This window comes from Dendropsophus ebraccatus, chromosome 11, assembly GCF_027789765.1.
Source record: "Dendropsophus ebraccatus isolate aDenEbr1 chromosome 11, aDenEbr1.pat, whole genome shotgun sequence".
Lineage (NCBI taxonomy): Eukaryota > Metazoa > Chordata > Amphibia > Anura > Hylidae > Dendropsophus > Dendropsophus ebraccatus.
In genome coordinates this window covers 14,568,134-14,575,089 of record NC_091464.1, presented here as the reverse complement: position 1 = coordinate 14,575,089, position 6,956 = coordinate 14,568,134, and positions in this window count along the sequence as shown.

Genomic DNA, 6,956 nt, shown 5'->3' with positions numbered 1-6,956 from the left:
AATTAAGAATAATAGGGGACTGGATAACCCAATCCTCTGCCTATACGGACCGCAATTGACCAACAATTCCACCGGGACATTTCTCTCACTAACCTCCTTCACTCCTCTCATTCTGATCTTCCCTTGGAAGTAAAGCAAAACCCACTCCTCCATACAGCGTGAAGAACTTGGACCAAAAGCAGACATATTCTCTCCCTTAACTCCCAGCACTCTCTGTTATCAACACTGACAAACAACCCCAACTTCCACCAATGCAAGCCACCCCCAATTTTCCGTAGATGGCAGAGTGGGGGATTAAATCGTCTGAAAACCATGGTCAACACAACAAGCAAACACCCATACACCTTCAATGAACTCAGGCAGCAACATAATGTGGTAGGCCCCCATCCCTTCCACTACCCTCAAGCCTACAGCTGTATCAAAAAAAACCTTATAGAATTTCTCAGACAAAGACTGGTCAGACGTCTTCTTAAACCTGAACACCACCACGCAGTTGGAAGATAAGCAGATCACCAAATACTACCGGTGGCTGACCTTTAAATACTCCTACGAAAGTGTACAGTCGGGCATTTCATACTGGACTTTGGTGGTATCCAACGTTACAGTGGACGACATCATAAAAGCCCTCCAAACTGCAAATACCTCCCTTCAGCATTTTACTGAGAGATGTCATACAAAATAGCTCATAGAGCCTACATATCCCCACAGAGAGGCTCGCTTATAGGCAACACCACGGATCATACCTGCACCAAATGTGGTGCCCCTCACGCCGACCTCCTTTACTGCCTATGGTCCTGCCAACATATCCAAACATTCTGGAACCAGATCAAAACCTTCCTCTCCACTCATCTTCACCTTACGTGCGCCCTCACACCTCAGTGGTGTCTCTTCGCTATCCTCACAGACGACTCCTCCATACGACAAAAGCGGGATAATAAGATGCTGTTCTATGTATCTGAAGCAGCTCGCAAAACCATTTTACACTGCTGGATATCAACTGCTCGGCCCACCATGCGACTCTTTTTGGAGAAAATTGTATACCTCTTCCGTATCGACTGGATAGAATCCTCCCTTCTCAAAGAAAAGAGGGTTCTTCCACACTTGGAAAAGATTCATCCTTATTCTTCCCCTTCATATCAGGAACAAACTGAAAAATTGCTATCATACTACTACCTGGAGCAGGAGGTAGCTGGGGAAGATCCATTGCATATAAACACCGCTAACTCCTGATCTGACCGTTATGTTCCCATGATGTAAATCCCCCCCCCCCCCCGCCTCTTTTGTTCAGGTATTGTAATACTCAAATGATTCATATAGAACGTAGTAATCTGCGTTCCCAATTGGTATGATAAAATGGAATGTAAATGTCATATGTTTACATGGCTAATGTACCGATTTCTACTACTCTTAGGGTATAAACCCACACACCGTATATGCAGCGTATTTACTGCTGCGATACGCAGCAAACTCGCAGCAGATTAGATCTAAATAACTGAACACAGCATCAAATCTGTACCAACAAATCTGCTGCGTATTTGTTGCATATCTGCTGCGTATACGGTGTGTTGGTTTATACCCTTACCCAGCTTCTCCCTCCCCTTCTCCTTTCTGTAACTCCCTTCCTCATTTTATTGAAAAGTTAATAAAAGCATAATAAAAAAAAAGCCCCTATACGGCCCCAAGCAGTGTTTTCAGGCATATAAGTAAATGGTATGAGCGATATTTATATGTTCTGAAAATGTAGTTTGTAATAACTTAGGCCAGTATATAGGGGGCAGCAGCATCACAGAGAGGCTGTCCCTTAGCGCCGACACCAAGGGGGCATGATTGCCAAAGGTATTTCCCACTAGCAGTGATAGTTATCAGCAGAGCGTTGCCCACATACCTGCATAGGTAAGTATTATAACTATGTTTTCGGAACATATAATTAACACTCATAGCATTTACTCATATGCCTGGAAACACTGCTGGGGACTGTATAGGGACATATTGATAGCTCTACTGGCTGATTTTATGATTGGTTTCCTTTAGTGTTCATGCTTCTCCATTACACCTCCAAGCAGATTGTTACTCAGCTTTCTCAGGACACTGAAAGGTAATGCTACCTGTAAAATTTACAATTTTACCCGTATAACATGGTATAATTGTCAATTATAGCTTCTCATGGATTGTTCCCTATTTCCCTAAATCTACTTATTCTATAATATGAATACTGGGGATCTAGGCAGGTATGTCAGCCTGGGAAAGCTGAGTAATAACCTCTGCGGAGCTGTGATGAAGTATAAATTGATCATGTAAAATACCCAGGATGCATCAGTGATATACTGGGTGTATCTATCATGCAGTACCAGGTCGGTGGTCACCATTGTAATTTCACAGTGTCATCACTCAGCTTTCCCACCAGCCTGAACAAAAAGTTTTTCTCAACATGGGGAGACTTATCACTATATAACTAGGCAAACATGAAATTTAGCAGTCTGGGAAAGCTGGCAATTCTGCACTGGGCAACCTGAAGGCTAAGGCCATCCCTGTGTAGTGCCAAATAGACCTTCCGATGGAGTCCTAGTGCAGGTGTTAACCTAGCCTAAGGACCAGATTTCTTTTTATTTTGCCTTTTATGGCGTCTAAATAAGGTGTACTTTCTTTTTCTCATGACTTTAACAATAAAAGAAAAAGCATCAAACATAACAGATTAGGGTGAAGCACTAATGTGGTGCTCTTCCCTCTACCCAAATCCAGATCACAGAGTAGAAAGAGATGTAGTAGCTTAAAATTACATACTAGGGATGGGTAGTTCATGAATGATCAGTTCAAAATGAACTAATCTTTAACCCCTAGACGACCCTGGGCGTACCTTTACGTCCAGGGCTGCCTACGGATATTCTCAGCGGGGCCGCACGACGGCCGCGCTCTGAACCGCCGCGGTCCCGAGTGCCACATGTAGCCATTAGATAATATAAAAGTTATACATGTTACATATCGTTGTAATTGTAACGACTTGAGGAACATATATAACACGTCAGTTTTACCCCAGGGGGAACTGTGTAAAAACAAATACCCCCCAAATAACCACACATTTAATTTTTTTCTGGTTTCGGAGTGTACTTTAGGAAAAAAATCAGCCTGTCATTGCAAAGTACAATTAGTGACACAAAAAATAAGGGCTCATGTGGGTTTCTAGGTGAAAAATTGCAAGTGCTATGGCCTTTTAAGCACAAGGAGGAAAAAACGAAAACGCAAAAATTTAAATTGGCCCCGTTAAAGTGACCTAAATAATTTAGTTCCTTTTCCTGGCAATGATTAGTTCAAAATAAACAAAAGCCAGGGGGCGACATAGAGTCCAACCCAACAGCTCCAGCTGTATCACTGTCACACTGCCATTTGTTTTTCAGTCCCCCATGCTGGAAAATGAAAGTAATAAAACACAGAACATCTTAGAATATACTAATCTAATAAAAAATAAAATAATAACTATGAAACTACACTGCCTATACACAGCCCATGTGTAAGAGTCAGAGTCATATGCTCATCCAGCTCACCTGTACTGTAGCCATCATTTTAGCCCAGAGCTCCAGTCTTATTGCCAGTACTGGTTACTGTACCCCACTCTGTGCTGGATGTGTTACATTCACTATGGGTCAGTACCTCTAACCACCACTGGTGTCACTGCTGAGCACAGTCACATATGGGTGTGTGCACACTACGGATTTCTCGCGGTTAACATACCGCAAATTCCGCTGCTCGCCCCCACGCACTGCCGCTGGACTCTCCCCCCCGTCCCATAGATTCCATTCTATACTCTGCCCAAAGAATTGACAGGCCTTTGTAACACTGGCCAGGAACAAAAGAATTTTTAAAAACACAGAACATCCTGGCGGCACATCAGAAAATTACTTTATTCAAAAATTAGACATATATAAAAAAAATTGTAAGGGCAGGCACTTCATATACACAAAAAGTAAAAACATCTTAAAAAAAAACAATTAAAATACGAGAACAGCTATCCTGCTTTAGGCTATGTTCACACTTCGTAAAACTATGGCCGTAGTTCTCGCCGCAGAACTACAGCAGTAGTATTGCGGTGTGTGACATAGCTTTATGTTGAATGGGATCCCGGCCGGAGCGTACACACATCGTACACGCTCCGGCTGGGAGCCCATGCGGCGCCGGAGCAAAACTGACAGGTCAATTTTCTGCGGGCGGAATTCAGTGAATTCCGGCCACAGAAAGACCTGTCAGTTCACAGAGAAGCAAGCGGCTCCGGCCGCTCGCTTTACTGTGGGCTATGTGAACTCTAAAGCGGGCGCGCTCTGATGCACACGCATCAGAGCTCCGCGGCCGGAGGGATTATTCGGCCGGTACTTAAGTACCGGCCGCGATGATCCAGGCACAGACCGGCCGTTACGTGACCCGGCCAGGGTCACGGAATGGCCGGTCTGATACGCCGTGTGAACATAGCCTTAGATTCAAACAAGGATACCCCATGAATTTGATCCTAATAGGATCAAATACAGCGGTGCCTTGGATTACGAGCATAATTTGTTCCGGGACCGTGCTTGTAATCCAAATCCACTCTTAAACCAAAGCAAATTTTCCCATAAGAAATGATAGAAATGCAGACAATTGGTTCCACACCCCAAAAATAATGATTTAGGTTACAAACCCACTTGGCGGGTCTGCAGCGAGTCTCCATGCTGCGTTTTTGCAGCGAGACTCGCTGCAGATCCCGGCCCTATGCTTTTAATGGCAGACAAACACGCAGCAGGGATGTACATCCCTGCTGCGAGTTTGTCTGCAGCCCTCCCCATTAACCCCCCGGCCGCCGGAGCTGATACTTCACCTGATCCCGGCTCCGGCGGTTCCCGATGTCTTCAGCAAGCCGGAGCGGGGACCAGGTGAAGTATATGCTCCAGCCAGCAGCCGCCCGATCGCCCCCCCCGCAGCCCCGATCACACCCTCGCAGCCCCGGCCGCCCGATCGCCCCCCCGCAGCCCCGGCCGCCCGATCGCCCCCCCGGCCGCCCCCCCGCAGCCCCGGCCGCCCCCCCCGCAGCCCCGGACGCCCGATCGCCCCCCCCCCCCCCGCAGCACCGATCGCACGCCCCCCCGCAGCACCGATCGCACGCCCCCCCGATCGAGCGGCCGGGGCTGCAGGGGGGCGTGTAAGCGTTTGGTGCTGCGGGGGGGCGTGCGATCGGTGCTGCGGGGGGGCGATCGGGCGGCCGGGGCTGTGATCGGGGCTGCGGGGGGGCGATCGGGCGGCCGGGGCTGCGGCCGGGGCTGCGGGGGGGGCGATCGGGGCTGCGGGGAGGCGATCGGGCGGCCGGGGCTGCGGGGGGGCGATCGGACGGCCGGGGCTGCGGGCGGCTGGCTGGAGCACATACTTCACCTGGTCCCCGCTCCGGCTTGCTGAAGACATCGGGAACCGCCGGAGCCGGGATCAGGTGAAGTATCAGCTCCGGCGGCCGAGGGGTTAATGGGGTGGGCTGCAGACAAACTCGCAGCAGGGATGTACATCCCTGCTGCGTGTTTGTCTGCCATTAAAAGCATAGGGCCGGGATCTGCAGCGAGTCTCGCTGCAAAAACGCAGCATGGAGACTCGCTGCAGACCCGCCAAGTGGGTTTGTAACCTTATTATTCTGAATAACATCTAAAACAGATGAAACAAACATTTAGAAACAGCTGAATATGTGATATTATAAGTTACTGTACAGTATAGCAATCAGCATGTGGAGTATAATGTGTAGTAAGGGCATAAACCTGATAACAGCAGCAGTTTGTAGATACAGGATGGAGCTGCAGATCCCCATAATGCAGTAGCGTAGTACAACAGGCTAGAATAGAGAAGCAGGGCTGCTGTCAGACGTCTGTGTGGTCACATGACAGCAATGAGGAAGGGGGTGTGTTCAGCATGGACCAATCAGGAAGTGGGAATCACAGAGCTGTACAGGAGGACAGTGACAGAAACTTTAAATACAGCAGTTGGAATGGCTAGGTGTAAGTGCAGGCACATAATAGCAGCAATGTGTATAGCTGAGTGTGAGTGCAGGAACATTATAGCAGCAGTGTGTATAGCTGAGTGTGAGTGCAGGAACATTATAGCAGCAGTGTGTATAGCTGAGTGTGAGTGCAGGAACATTATAGCAGGAATTTAGAGGATGGGAAACACAAGGGCTGATAGAGACTGCAGGGAACATGAAGGAATGAGCAGGACGTATGTGGGCACATACATGCACAGCATATATTATGGAAAAGTCTTTCATAATAAAGTACAATTGGTGTCACAAAAAAATAAGAAACAAAATGCAAGTGCTATGACCTATAATGAAAAGATCTGCACAGTTTCTCTGTTGTAAATACACTGCTGGTTTTGGTTGGAAAAAGACTGGCGGAAATACAATGTGTGAACACAGCCTTAGGACTAACTATAGTCAGGTGGTGACTCCATTACTTCTCACACATTCCATTACTTCTCACAATTATTTTGGGCTCTGCTGCACTTTTCAGTCTCTCTTTATAGACACACACACATGTACATATATACACACACACACACACACACATATATACACACATATACATATATACAGGGCTGTGGAGTCGGAGTTGGAGTCGGAGCTAGCTTTGGCTGGAGTCGGGAAAAAATGTACCGACTCCGACTCCAGCTTTAAAAAAATCTTTAAAAAATGTAAAATTCATTTCAAAATTCAGTTCTACAAGTTTTGCTCATGAATATATATTATGAGCAACATTCTAATAGGACACTGGCCGAATTAGATAAGGGTGGTCGGGAATATATCAGTAATAGGACACTGGCCCTATTACATAAGGGTGGTCGGGGAATATATCAGTAATAGGACACTGGCCCTATTAGATAAGAGTGGTCGGGAATATATCAGTAATAGGACACTGGCCCTATTAGATAAGGGTGGTCGGGAATATATCAGTAATAGGACA